Source organism: Lissotriton vulgaris, chromosome 2_1 (assembly GCF_964263255.1).
Source record: "Lissotriton vulgaris chromosome 2_1, aLisVul1.2, whole genome shotgun sequence".
NCBI lineage: Eukaryota > Metazoa > Chordata > Amphibia > Caudata > Salamandridae > Lissotriton > Lissotriton vulgaris.
Window position 1 is genome coordinate 1,474,500,138 of NC_141687.1, and position 16,056 is coordinate 1,474,516,193.

Consider the following 16,056-nt stretch of genomic DNA (forward strand, 5'->3'; position numbering starts at 1 on the left):
TCTTCAAATCTCATGGTCCTTTGCATTTTATTTAACCATTTAGAATAGGAAGGTACATCTTCAGACCTCCAGTTTTGGAGAATTAGAGAGTGAGCCTCTAAAGAGCAAATCGTTTTGTACGTCTCTTCCGCTTTGGTCAAATCAGACCTTGCTTTGGAAATGCCAAAGAGAGCTACCTCTGCCTCGGGATGAAACCTCTTCTTTATTGTCTGGTTTATTGCAGAGAAGATTTTGAGTCAGAATAGTTCGAGTTTTGGGCACGTAAAAAATGTGTGACGCCAATCTTCCTCGAAAACATTTATTTTCCACATCTGAATAGCTCTCATTAAGAGGTTTTGGGGTGTAATATGCCAACCACCGAGATAGAAATGCCATTCTTTTAAAGTTGGCTGCTCTTAGGGCCTTGCTTCCTAACTGGGCTATGTACTGCCATTCCTGGCAAGAGAAAGAACAAATAGTGTCCCAGGTAACTTTTTCCAGGAATTCTTCAACCAGGGGGCGCTCATTACACTTTCTCAATTAAGAATACCAATTTCTGACCCCCTTTAATTTAGCTCTGTATAGAACATTTACCTGCTTTGTTGGTGCACTGCTTGACAATAGACTTTATTTATTTATTACATTTACAATCTGCAGATACTCCAGAAACCCAGGCATATTTCAGTTTCTATATCTATTTTGAACCTCTTGCCAGGAGATTACTTTCCTATTATTTAAAAAGTGACCTAATTCCTCAAGACCACAGTCCTTCCATCTTTTAAGCTGACTCAAGTGTACTTGAAGACCAAGAATTTTGCATTCCCTTAGGTTTCAAATAATTAAATCCTGAGGACCCGGCTTGTTTGAAAAAAAGACTGTAATCTGTAGGAAACGTCTTGAACTGTCTTGTATCGGGTCTTTTTCGGTAATTTGGATGTCTTTAAAAATATTGGAATTTGTGAACTAGACTCCTGAATCATTCTATAAAAAAAACTGTCTAGTAAACCATTTGGTTCCAATAAACATGCTGTGAGATCTAAGATCGCTGCCTCATAATAGGTTCAAATTCTTGGTAAGGCTAAACCCCCCTGATTAGTTTCCAACTGTAGTATAGGTAGCTTAACCCTAGAAGTCTTCGTACTCCAGAAAAATTCCCTGAACATTGATTCCATCTCTTTAAAATATTTGGAGTTGGTCTTCAAGGGTACTTTTATAAAAAAGAAATATTAATAGGGGAAGAATAGCCATTTTTAAAAGCACTACACAGCCTATTAGAGTTAAAGGTAAGAAAGACCGCTTATCAAGCAGGGCTTTGATTTTATTCCGCATTGCTGAATAATTCAAGCTAAATAGCTGATCATAGTGATTGGAGACATAAATGTCCAGATATGGGATTGGTTCTGCTTTCAAAGCCTGGGATTTTAAATATGGGGTAAAAAATTACAATCAACATTCAATGTTAAAACCTCAGTTTCATTTCGATTTTTTGTTTATATGGCCCTATTAGTTCGAATTGGCTGAATTCTTCTAAATCCTCATCCAGATTCTGCTTATCAGGGCTCAAAATTAAAAGATCTGCGAAATGTTTTAGTTTTGCCATTCCTTTATTTGGAGCTTTAATTTCTGGATTTCCATGTGTTCTAATGAAAAGGGGTTTGATGAAGAAGGTGAACAACATGAGGGACACCGGGCAGCCTTGTCTGGTTCCACGATTTATATTAACTTCACCCATTTCATTGGCATTTATTATCACCCGGGCTTGAGCACCCTGATAGATGTTTCTCAACATATTTATGATTTGAACAGGGATACCAAATTTTTCCAGTCCAAAAAAAACTGTGTCCCAATTAATCAGGTTGAACCCCTTTTCAGCGGCAACCATCGTAATCAGGGTTAGAATTTTATTGTTCGTCGATTAATCGAGGGCCTGAAGGAAAAACCCAGTATAGGAGGACATAGACCTCCCAGCAACGAACCCGGGCTGATCACTATGAATTAGTGCCTGGGCAATAGGGGTAAAGTGTTGAGTCCGGACTTTCATTAAAAGCCCCTCCAATAGATTTCACCACATTTAAAACATCTGTTTCAGTTATATCGAGCTGAATTTGTTCCGCTAGCAGCTCTGACAAAGTGGGAAGATTTAGCTCCTCAAAATATTTATGGATTTGGTCCAGTCCTACCTCGTATCTAGCAGCGTTTATCTGAGAATAATGTTCCATAAAGACTTGGGCTATGCTGTCTTTATCCATTATAGTGTCTCCGGTCTTAGGAGCAATAATTTCAGAAATCAGGGCTGCTTCTTGTTTTGTTTTTGTTGCCCCAGCTAACATTTTACCAACCATTTGACTATCCTTGTAGACTCATTGTTGGTATGTTCCAGAACTGCTTATTTCTTCATTTAAAAAACCTCCTTCAGTGCCTGCTTTGCCCTTTTCAGCTGAACTCCGGCATCACCCGTACCATGAGACTGGGCATTTTTCAGGCATATAACATTATCCACCGCCTGCTGAAGTTTAGCAATCTTGTCTCACTGTTTTTTAGACTGGGTGGCTGAAACCGCGATCATCTGCCCATGTAAGGCTGCTTTGAACCCACCACAGACAGAGAACATTTCTGCCATATTTTCATTTTTTTAAAATAGTCTAATATCCAATCTCTTATATCGGCAACCCACTGAGGATCCTGCAAGAGGAGACAATCCATCTGCCACCTGGCAATCAATTCAGGAGGCCGTATGAAATTGGTGATAATAGCATGTAAATTTACAGTCAGCTGGGTTAGAGTGACACCAGGGATCTAGCAGGAAATATTCCTGTCTTAAAGTATCTAAGACTTTTTTGGTTTTGGGCTCCAACTCTTTCTTATTTATGTTTGAAGTGTCTTTTTTTAGATCTGGAATAAAATTAAAGCCTCCACCCAAAATAATCTTTCCTGGTGCCCCCTTAATATGTCACTGATCTTTAGTATCACTGTAGTATCACCTGCTACTAGACCACAATTATTTACAAAGTTTAGTATCATACCACTTAATTTGACCTCAATCCAGATCTACCTTTCAAAGGGGTCTCTCCGGACTTGGCCAAATCCCACGGAAGACCACTACAGAAGTAGATAGCTACTCCTCTTTTCGCCAACCCAGCAGAAGCAAAAAAGGCATGGGAGAAAACTCTTGGAAGAAATAGCTTTGGGGAGTTTGTTTTTAAGTGAGTTTCTTGAAGAAATAGTACCTGGGGTGAGAAGGAAGCTAGCCACCTAATTAATCCTCCATACATTTGCTTGTTAAGTATCCCATTGACATTGACAGGGAAAATACAGCACTTAATATTCATTCAGATGAAATTTCAAATAGTGAATGATCAATCCCCCACTCCTGATAATATTTCCCTCACTGCCCCTACTGCTGCTCTTTTTAGTGCTCACCCGTTTTTTGGACCTCCTCACCCTCACTCCACCCACTGCCCTCCAGAAATGTGAGCCACCATGCTGACCACTTCTCACCCCCCCCTCAAATTCCCTTTTGGGTGCCATGAACCTGCAAGCTCAGTGACCCACCTCACCCTGGCAATAGTGAGGACGGAAACAATGAGTCCATCTTATCAATTCATTTCGGAGCTGAGATCTCCTTAAGAAGACCCTGAGCATCTTCTAAATTAGAGAACATATGAAATTTTCCCCTTACAAGAACACGTAGCTTAGATTGCTGGGCTAAGACACCTGTGCTCCTCGAGCTTTGAAGATAAAGAGCAATTTGACAAACTCTTTGCGCTTACAAGCCGCAGCTGTTGACATATCAAAGAATATTCCGCAATTTGAGGTTTCGTTAATCGGAAATTTTCCCTGTTGTATGGCTTTTGCCAAAATCCTTTCCTTGCAGCGATAGTCAGCGAAGTTAACTAAGATGGTATGTGGACTGTTTGAGTTAGGCAACGGATGAAATGGGATTCTGTGGGCCCTTGTGATCCTGAGATCCCCGTTATGCTCTGGCAATACCCTTTGTTTGATAAAGGATTCCACCCATTGCACCGTCCGGGCACCCTTGCTCTTATCGGGAACACCAAGTATTCGCAAATTCGAGTGCCGTGAGTGGTTTTCAAGCTTTTCAAGTTTGTTCTCAAGAGTGTTCTTGTCCTTAGTGTCTTCATTGACTTTCGAGAGCATGGAGCACATTTTGTCCTCTAGTTGGGCGATCCTCAATTCTGCTTCTTGAATTTTTACTGGGAGGCAAGCCACTGCTTCTTCTATTTTGCCAAGGCACTGATGGAGAGAGGTCATTTTCTTGAGACATATTCATTTCTCTTATCTCCTCAAGAATTCAAATTAACAAGATCTTGATATCGATCTCTTTTGTGAGGGCTTCATTAGATGAACCATCTATTGAGGATTCTACATTTTCTGGAACCATAATTTGTCGATTCTGTATCTCTTTCTGTCCCGCTGGAGGCTGACCCAATGGTCCCACATTATTGCCATCTGACAGATGCAGCTGTTTCTGAGCCCCTACTAGAAATCGTGTTCCAGCCGCTACCGGAGTCTCAATTTGAATGAGCTGGGTATGGAGTAGAGGCGTTACGCCAGAGAAGGGAGAAGTTACCTGGGTCGTGCAACTTTGGTTCAGTTCTTGTGCAGTACAGCTGATTGAGGGAGCAGCCTGGATTATTGCAGTTGCCGATGTAGATAGGGATAGAGACTGATGCAGGGTGTTAAAAATATCTACAGTCACCACTGCCGCCACAGCCTGTTGTAGAGGTTGAGCATTAAGTTGGGAAAGGGCTGCCTGAAATGTCTTTTTCACAAATAATGGAACATATTTTCTGCTTTTCCCCTCTTCTTTACTGTTTCCTGCTACTGAGTCCCCCTCCAACCTTTTATTGGTAGTTTCAATATTCTCCATCGGAGGCTGGGCTAAAGGAGTCCCTAATTCCAGAACCAGCTCGCTAGGTTCCTCGACCGGCTCCTCTACTGAGCTTTAAAAACTGGAATTGAGGCCAGGACGACTGACCGAGAGCCCAGCTCAAATCATTGAGGGAGGCACTTTTGCCTGCGCCAGGCAAGTTTTAGCCTTTAAAACTGCCACAGAATCACCTTTTGGAACGTGATTGTTGCTTTTATTGTGTCTTCTCATCTTTAACTCCCTCTTACGACAGCATAGCACAGCTAAAAATTCTAGGTTATATTCTCTTAATTTGACCTTCTTATTTATCTGAATTTGAGTACATACAGTACACATTGAGTTGAAGGAGGGTACGTTTAAAAATAGAGATATAAAAAATTTAATCTGCTTTCTCCATTTTTTAAACTGCTAAATTACAGAAGCAAACTTTTTCTGGGCCAATTCTAGAATTGTCCCCTGATGAAGGGCATGAGTCCCGAAATGCATAGGGATATACACATCGCAATTTGAGTTGGCATCAAATGAAGAAGCGATATTTAACCTCAGTGGAAACTGAATACTTGAGCAACAAATTTGAATGTCACAAAAAAGTGATTCAATTATGTTTGGAATAAATGCATTTTTGTTTGGATCAACAACAAATGGTTGCTGACTACATTATTTGAAGTAAACGGACTACACTGTTATTACAGCATCTCTCAAGGAGTGCATGCAGGGCACAGTGCCATTTGGTTGACACTGCACCTAGTGTTACCAATTCTAGAATCGCCTCACCTCCTCACCTTCTCAGCTCCCAATAGAGCGAAGCAGAGCAGCTGCCCCTCCAGTCAGTTAATCAGCCAGCCGTTACTCCATCAGCTCGATTCACTTCCCAGGGAAGCACCCACTGACCCAGCTCTGAAATCTCCAATATCCCCCTCCATTTAATTGCTCCCAGCCTCCAGCTCCTCCGAAGAATCACTTGTGCCGACTGCACTGCGCTACATGAGCCCAGATGCAATCCACTTCAGCCTGGCCTGACTTGACCAAAAGCCCCCCAGACACCAAAGCATGCCCACCAAGCGCCGCCAAGAATCACAGCTCCACCTCGAGCCGCGCCGCGCCAAGCTGCTCATGAACGTCGAGCCACTATTGCCGGGGGAGAAAAGTGTGGTCACCTGTGGCTACGCGAAGGCGTGGTTCACCGCGGCCAACATCCACACTGTGTTCAGATTCGAATTTCTTACACTTTTGCAAAGAGTTTTGTGAACCTTTTCGAATTGTATGGCTTAATATATGCATGTTTCCTCACTTATAATTTCTTTGCTCAAAGATAGGCAAGGTCTAGTCCTAAACGGAGCTCATCATACAAGGGTGTGGAATAACACTCTCAGAAGAGTTAGAGATTCAAGCATATTTACTAGGGAATTAGGCACCTATGGTGCATTTCATAACCACAAGACTTCACTTTTATTATTGGAAAATAAAAATGTTAAGATTTCTTTTGATGTTGCCTATTTATTTGAGATCTGCAAACTCACATGGTGGCACTGTGTGCCACACAATGTTGGCTCCTTCACATGATCCTCCCGTTTCAAGTAAATATCACAAGGTGGCAGAGCAAGTTACATGGATATCCCTTCATTGAATGGTTCCATTTATGATGGTTGGGAAAGAGCACTGTTCACACACCTATCTTTACAATGAGCACATTTTCACTCCACAGTAAGAGCTGCTATGGTTATTAATGCCATTGGCAGCTGGCAGGAAACAGGGGGAAACAAAAAAAAACACTTACCTTTTGCTGGCCACCATCTCTCCCCTTCAGTCCCTTCACACGCCACCTTCTCCTCTGCTTCGGAAGCAGAAGGAAGCAGGAAGCGCACAGGCTCTCTCCCAAAGCCAATCACAACACTTGTTCTGAGTGCCATGGTTCAGTGCTCAGACAGGGAAGGGGAGACTGGGCATGTCCTCACCAGGCTGTGCATTATAGCCTGGTGGAGAACATGCAATGTGTGCATGACTGTTTGGCCGGTCCAATGCAGCCGGCAGAGCAGTCATGTGCTCTTGAAGTGTGCAAACAACCCCTCCCCCTGTTACCCCAGCCCCGCCCAAACCCAGCCTATAGTGAAAAATAAAATGATAATAATGAGGTTCTTATCATTTAATTTTTCTGCTGCACTGCTCTTAAATTTTTTATGTATATTTGATTAATAATTGGGTGTCTGCAATCCTTGCTTCTTGAAAAATAAAAATAGGTCTGAACAAAATTTTATTTGCATCACATAATTTCAGCAAGTTTGCATGATGCTTGTTACATAACATTTCTGAAATTATTTCATTTTGCCACTTTCCATAATTACGCGCCATTCATTGCAAAAATGCGAATGCCCTGGAACAACAGAATGTGAGCAGCTGTTGTTCAGGACAGTTTTGTTTTTACACTATTTCTAAGCACAAAATGCACCTTTACTTCTAAAATTAACACATGGATTCATTTTGCATTAAAATATACTGTGAAGTAATGGATTTGCACGTAGCATAATTATGTCTAATTTTGCTAAAACTTCACATAATCATGAAAAATCAAACTATGCATATTTCACACAGCTCTCATAAAAAGCTTTTGCTGTAAAATGCTGCTGTGGGTCTTGGTAGGAGTTGTTACATTAACACAGTTACAAGTGTCTGCACTATATCAGGCACCTGAAGGACTTTATTATCTTTCTACTCAGTGAAATAGACACACAGATGTGGTTTAGTAACAGCGACTATTTCCCATCCATAAGGCACAGGGTTGAGCCCTCACATCACTAATCTTTAATTTTGTTCATAATATTACCAACGCTATTTGTAAATGGTGCAATGTAATAATTGTTGGAAAACAAGTAGGAGAGTAAGGAATTGCGTCCGTAGTCGTCGGACGGGGAATACTCCTGATTCCCTGGGTCAAGGTATGAAAGAACAAAATGAAGGAGTACTACCCGATGAGGGTAAATGAAGGCTTTTGTCTAAACAGAAGGAAATATTATTCCTTTGTTAGGAAACCCCTCACTCACCACCTGGTGGTGACTTGCTTCATCATCGGGGCCCACCCAAGTGGCCTAGCGTCACTTGGGTGTGCTTCAACACCTGCAACTGCAGTGGAGCTGGTAGTGAGATGTGGGGTGCAAACAAAAAAATGTGTAAGTGTTAAAAATTGTCCTGGTAGTCTTTTATTTAGAATTTAATAAAAAAGTAACTGGACAAAAGTTAAAAATCAAAGTTGAGATAGTAGTAGGGAAGTTACGGCCTACTTATCTCTGTTTTATGTGATGGTCGACATGTTTCTACCATGAGGGGAAAGTCCCCGGTATTCCTCAGGACCAAAACAAGGAAGTGGGTGGTATGTGCCCCCTAAAAGACACACCCAGCCCTAAATCCTTGGGCATCAGAAGAAAAATAAACTTCTGGAACGCACACCTAAAATGTAGGGTGCTGCAAAACCTGTGGAAAGGAAAAAATGAATAAAATAATTACTATCCTGTTACGTAGTGCAGTGATGAAGTGCAGGATACATGCAATTATTCTGGTATTCCACAGTGGTGGTTGACACAGTGCCTTCATCGGTGTAGAGCGTGTCTACAGGTGCTGTGCAAACGTGCTCTTAACTTTGGAAAAAAATATCTATAGGATAAGGTCTGTTTTTAAGCCTTAGTGCGTGCTATAGAATTTGTACATGCTGGCGTCGCAGACTGGGGTGCACTGAATTGGAGTGCTCATATAATGTACCGCTGTGAATTATTTTTGGTGCCAGCTAAGTAGTGATTAATCGTTTCTTGTAGAACCTGTTCAGAGTTCGTGGTCAACATATAGTGACAAACTAGACTAACAAACATCAACAACATAGAATAGTTCACGACAGTATTACATGGCAGAGAGATGGAACAATGCTCACAATGCTAGTGCTCAGGTCGAGCTGCATCAGGCAGGGGCAGGGCGCTATGCCGAAAACAACATATTCTGGGGAGAAAAAGGTATGTTGTTGGCAAAGGGGTAACTACCCAGTTAGGCGTTTAGAAGGGAGGCCTCCGTTGTTAAGTCCTGCTAGTAGGGAAGGAAAAGATCGACTTACAGTTGTATGGGCGGAATCAGGCGGGTCACCTACTTCGCCGTGCTCGCTGCTTGGAAGTAATGAAGCAGTGAGGGCGTGGCGCCTATAAGCGTGTAATCGCTTCCGGCGCCGGCCACGGCAATACGGGAACCCAGGAGGATCAAGCGTAACCATGGAAACCCAGCGATGCTGCGCTTGCGCAGAAGAGTGGAAAACATGGGCCTGTCAGCGTGGTTGACGCCCGGCGTCCAAGAGTGCGTGATCATGCTTGGGACAACGGTTGCCAAGGGAACTGCGCGGCGCTGCGCCTGCGCAATGAAAAAGTAAACACAGGCTGGCGGGTGGAAATGCTGTTACCGCCCGATGCCGAGTGTTTATAATAATGGTCAGAACGATCTTCGATGGGAAGAGCTAAGCAAAAGGGTCGCTGGAACACTGGTCAGCGGGGCGGGGGATTAAGCTGGTTGTTAAATGTAGATGCCATCTGTGGTATCTACGGAATTTGCAACCACGCTGATTAGCTGGGATATATATGGAAAAGGGGAAGGCGAAAGGGTGGTGAGCCTTCAGTCTTGTGAGGGGCGTATGTGGGCTAAATGCTGGAGACATGGGGGACTGGAAGTAGTATAGGTAGTACTACAGCCTTAGGACTTTTTCAGGGAAAGGGTGCAATGATGCATATCCTCTGTAGGAGGAATCATGCTTTGTGGAAATTTTTGTGGGTACAGACAGATTGGCTGGAAAGGGAATCATCTCAGTACAGAATTCCATGGGATATTGTCATTAAGCCCATGGATGTGAGTGGAAAGTCTATATATCCATCTCTGTTCCTTTTCAAATAAGCGGGCCTGGATGTTGGGGCCCGCTTGTAGCTGTTCGAAGACCGTCCACCTCATATCGTTGGTAGTATGGTGGGCCGTCAGGAAATGGTCTGTGAGTTTCGTCATGTTTTTCTTACATCTTATTGTACTTCTGTGTTCACAGATTCGTTGTTTGATTTTTCGCGTTGTCATCCCGACATATGGTTTGCCACAGGTGCAGGTGATAAGATAAACTACATTGGAGCTATTACAATTAGTATGTGATCTCTGCTCCCATGTCTTTCCTGGTTCCAAATTGATGGTCTTGGTATTTTCAGTGAGATGACATACACTGCAATCCCCACAGCGCGAATGTCCAGTGACTGGTGGTAGACCCCATATCTGGGTTAATGTTGGTTCATTGGTATTGTGATTGTTTTTGGGTCTGGTGTTCACCAATGTATTTTTTAGACTGTTCGCTTTTTTGTATGAGAAGAGTGGTTTTTCCCATTGGAATGAGCCAGAGTTGATAATGGACCAGTGTTTCCTGATACTTTTACTCACTTCATTGGAGATGACATTGTAGGTCGTTACACATGTCAAAGGTATATTCTCAGTGTCTTTTACACTTTCCTCTAGGAGTGCCTGACGTGGTTGATTTCTTGCCCGTTGGCGGCATTTTTTGGTGATTTTGGTGGGGTATCCACGTTGAGACAATTTGATGGAAAGGTCATCCGCTTGCTTCCTGAAGTCCTGGAGACTGGTACAGTTCCTCCGCAGTCTAAGGTACTGGCCATAGGGGAGGTTCTCCCGCAGGGGTCGGGGATGAAAGCTTTCGAACCTTAGGAGGTTATTCTTAGCCGTGGGCTTGAAATATGTCTTGGTGACCAGAGTGTCCTGATGTTTTTGAATTTCAATGTCTAAGAAGATCATTTTCTCTTTGTCTATGCTGTGGGTAAAGTGTAGATGTTGGTCCCGTGCATTGATCCAAGCGATAAAAGTTGTTAACATCTCTTGGGGGCCCTTCCAGATTGCTAGCACGTCATCAATGTAACGGCGCCAGAACACTAAATTTCCAAGATAGGGGTTATTGGGCGAAAGTATGTGTTGTGTCTCAAAATCAAAAACATAGAGTCCTGCTATGCTAGGAGCAAAGACACTGCCCATAGATGTGCCCCCTATTTGTAGGTACAGGGCACCCTCGAACTCAAAGAAATTCCTTTTAAGCGCCAAGGTGGCACAATCAATGATGAAGTTAATGGGTGTTCTATGTTCCCATGTGGTCTTTTCCAGAATTTCTGTTAGTACCTTGATGGTGGCGTCTTGAGGAATGTTTGTATAGAGACTCTCTATATCTAGGCTGACCAATATCATATCTTCCTCCATTTTGATGGTTTCCAAGATGGTCAGGAGGTTTTTTGTGTCTTTCAAGTAAGTTGTGGTTCCTTGCACAATTGGTTTCAAAAAATAGTCGCAGAATCTCGACAAAGGTTCGAGGAGTGAGCCTATTCCGGACACTATCGGTCTCCCCGGGGGTGGGTTTTTATTCTTGTGCATTTTCGGGACTATGTAGAAATACGGTATTGTTGATTTTAAAGCCAGCCGACAAAGGCGGGGGCCTAGTAATCATGAATACCACTGATTACCAACAAGAATGCAGACGACTACTAGAGGACAGGAACAATTACCTTCCCCTCACACAGGACCCTACAGATGACCTGAAAAGAGAAATTGTGAATTTGATCGAAGAAGCAGAACACAGAGGTGACATCTCCAAACAGGAAGCGGACTATCTCACCAAGACCGAAGGGAAAATACCGTATTTCTACATAGTCCCGAAAATGCACAAGAATAAAAACCCACCCCCGGGGAGACCGATAGTGTCCGGAATAGGCTCACTCCTCGAACCTTTGTCGAGATTCTGCGACTATTTTTTGAAACCAATTGTGCAAGGAACCACAACTTACTTGAAAGACACAAAAAACCTCCTGACCATCTTGGAAACCATCAAAATGGAGGAAGATATGATATTGGTCAGCCTAGATATAGAGAGTCTCTATACAAACATTCCTCAAGACGCCACCATCAAGGTACTAACAGAAATTCTGGAAAAGACCACATGGGAACATAGAACACCCATTAACTTCATCATTGATTGTGCCACCTTGGCGCTTAAAAGGAACTTCTTTGAGTTCGAGGGTGCCCTGTACCTACAAATAGGGGGCACATCTATGGGCAGTGTCTTTGCTCCTAGCATAGCAGGACTCTATGTTTTTGATTTTGAGACACAACACATACTTTCGCCCAATAACCCCTATCTTGGAAATTTAGTGTTCTGGCGCCGTTACATTGATGACGTGCTAGCAATCTGGAAGGGCCCCCAAGAGATGTTAACAACTTTTATCGCTTGGATCAATGCACGGGACCAACATCTACACTTTACCCACAGCATAGGCAAAGAGAAAATGATCTTCTTAGACATTGAAATTCAAAAACATCAGGACACTCTGGTCACCAAGACATATTTCAAGCCCACGGCTAAGAATAACCTCCTAAGGTTCGAAAGCTTTCATCCCCGACCCCTGCGGGAGAACCTCCCCTATGGCCAGTACCTTAGACTGCGGAGGAACTGTACCAGTCTCCAGGACTTCAGGGAGCAAGCGGATGACCTTTCCATCAAATTGTCTCAACGTGGTTACCCCACCAAAATCACCAAAAAATGCCGCCAACGGGCAAGAAATCAACCACGTCAGGCACTCCTAGAGGAAAGTGTAAAAGACACTGAGAATTTACCTTTGACATGTGTAACGACCTACAATGTCATCTCCAATGAAGTGAGTAAAAGTATCAGGAAACACTGGTCCATTATCAACTCTGGCTCATTCCAATGGGAAAAACCACTCTTCTCATACAAAAAAGCGAACAGTCTAAAAAATACATTGGTGAACACCAGACCCAAAAACAATCACAATACCAACGAACCAACATTAACCCAGATATGGGGTCTACCACCAGTCACTGGACATTCGCGCTGTGGGGATTGCAGTGTATGTCATCTCACTGAAAATACCAAGACCATCAATTTGGAACCAGGAAAGACATGGGAGCAGAGATCACATACTAATTGTAATAGCTCCAATGTAGTTTATCTTATCACCTGCACCTGTGGCAAACCATATGTCGGGATGACAACGCGAAAAATCAAACAACGAATCTGTGAACACAGAAGTACAATAAGATGTAAGAAAAACATGATGAAACTCACAGACCATTTCCTGACGGCCCACCATACTACCAACGATATGAGGTGGACGGTCATCGAACAGCTACAAGCGGGCCCCAACATCCAGGCCCGCTTATTTGAAAAGGAACAGAGATGGATATATAGACTTTCCACTCACATCCATGGGCTTAATGACAATATCCCATGGAATTCTGTACTGAGATGATTCCCTTTCCAGCCAATCTGACTGTACCCACAAAAATTTCCACAAAGCATGATTCCTCCTACAGAGGATATGCATCATTGCACCCTTTCCCTGAAAAAGTCCTAAGGCTGTAGTACTACCTATACTACTTCCAGTCCCCCATGTCTCCAGCATTTAGGCCACATACGCCCCTCACAAGACTGAAGGCTCACCACCCTTTCGCCTTCCCCTTTTCCATATATATCCCAGCTAATCAGCGTGGTTGCAAATTCCGTAGATACCACAGATGGCATCTACATTTAACAACCAGCTTAATCCCCCGCCCCGCTGACCAGTGTTCCAGCGACCCTTTTGCTTAGCTCTTCCCATCGAAGATCGTTCTGACCATTATTATAAACACTCGGCATCGGGCAGTAACAGCATTTCCACCCGCCAGCCTGTGTTTACTTTTTCATTGTGCAGGCGCAGCGCCGCGCAGTTCCCTTGGCAACCGTTGTCCCAAGCATGATCACGCACTCTTGGACGCCGGGCATCAACCACGCTGACAGGCCCATGTTTTCCACTCTTCTGCGCAAGCGCAGCATCGCTGGGTTTCCATGGTTACGCTTGATCCTCCTGGGTTCCCGTATTGCCGTGGCCGGCGCCGGAAGCGATTACACGCTTATAGGCGCCACGCCCTCACTGCTTCATTACTTCCAAGCAGCGAGCACGGCGAAGTAGGTGACCCGCCTGATTCCGCCCATACAACTGTAAGTCGATCTTTTCCTTCCCTACTAGCAGGACTTAACAACGGAGGCCTCCCTTCTAAACGCCTAACTGGGTAGTTACCCCTTTGCCAACAACATACCTTTTTCTCCCCAGAATATGTTGTTTTCGGCATAGCGCCCTGCCCCTGCCTGATGCAGCTCGACCTGAGCACTAGCATTGTGAGCATTGTTCCATCTCTCTGCCATGTAATACTGTCGTGAACTATTCTATGTTGTTGATGTTTGTTAGTCTAGTTTGTCACTATATGTTGACCACGAACTCTGAACAGGTTCTACAAGAAACGATTAATCACTACTTAGCTGGCACCAAAAATAATTCACAGCGGTACATTATATGAGCACTCCAATTCAGTGCACCCCAGTCTGCGACGCCAGCATGTACAAATTCTATAGCACGCACTAAGGCTTAAAAACAGACCTTATCCTATAGATATTTTTTTCCAAAGTTAAGAGCACGTTTGCACAGCACCTGTAGACACGCTCTACACCGATGAAGGCACTGTGTCAACCACCACTGTGGAATACCAGAATAATTGCATGTATCCTGCACTTCATCACTGCACTACGTAACAGGATAGTAATTATTTTATTCATTTTTTCCTTTCCACAGGTTTTGCAGCACCCTACATTTTAGGTGTGCGTTCCAGAAGTTTATTTTTCTTCTGATGCCCAAGGATTTAGGGCTGGGTGTGTCTTTTAGGGGGCACATACCACCCACTTCCTTGTTTTGGTCCTGAGGAATACCGGGGACTTTCCCCTCATGGTAGAAACATGTCGACCATCACATAAAACAGAGATAAGTAGGCCGTAACTTCCCTACTACTATCTCAACTTTGATTTTTAACTTTTGTCCAGTTACTTTTTTATTAAATTCTAAATAAAAGACTACCAGGACAATTTTTAACACTTACACATTTTTTTGTTTGCACCCCACATCTCACTACCAGCTCCACTGCAGTTGCAGGTGTTGAAGCACACCCAAGTGACGCTAGGCCACTTGGGTGGGCCCCGATGATGAAGCAAGTCACCACCAGGTGGTGAGTGAGGGGTTTCCTAACAAAGGAATAATATTTCCTTCTGTTTAGACAAAAGCCTTCATTTACCCTCATCGGGTAGTACTCCTTCATTTTGTTCTTTCATGCAATGTAATAATTGCCAGGGAACCATCATTCACCGGTGGTGGTGCGGTGGTGTAGAGACCGCTATGGTCCCGCCAAGCATATTATGAGGTTCTTCTCCACCGCGGGGCAGAGAGGAAACAAAGAGGGCCCTGTGCCTCTTGGCCCCCGGGTGCATGCAGGGGCACAACATGTGCCCACCATGTGCATGCACCAGAATTTCTGCATGGCATGGACTTTTCAGTCCATGCCATGCAGAAACTATTTTTGGCGGTACCCGTTTTCAGAGGCACCGCCGTAGGAATGCCAAAAACAGCTGACAGACACCAGGACAATCGTAATCTGGTGGGCAGCCCGACCACAGGTTTGGCGGTGTGTTAGCAGGCCACCAGAATGACCGTCCATTCCTGCACTGCCCAACTTGTCATCAGGCCATTACTTTCTAGGTCACCTCGAACTCACAGCGTGAAACCAAAATATGGCTATTTTGAAGGATATTTGTCCACACACTTATCTTTAGAATGTGCAGATGTTCACTTCACAGCTGAAGCTGCTATAGTTAACCCAGACACTGTTGCAAGAATCAAATTCCCTTTGTGTGTAATTCCTCAAGGGTTTTGGGATGTTTGAGAGGTAGTTGTGAAATTGCACAGGAATCCTCACTTCTTGCAAAACAAATATTAAATAACTTGTTGTACAGAGCTGCTATAACATTAATAAAGCTACAACTTTTAGCGCTACAGAAAGTGCAAAAGACTTTACCACATTTACTGTCCATTTGCACTCTGAAAAAAGATACAAGGATTTATTTCAATTTATTTTTTCTTTTCCTCTTTATTCTCATAATCGTTTCAACAGTGTTTAAAAATGGCTTAACTTGAAATTTGAGCGATGGGCGTTGCTTTTGCTTTGCTTAACTAGTGATCATTAGGAGCAGCTGACAATATATTGTGCTGCAAGCAGAAATTAATTAACAAGCATATTATTTTTTACATCACATC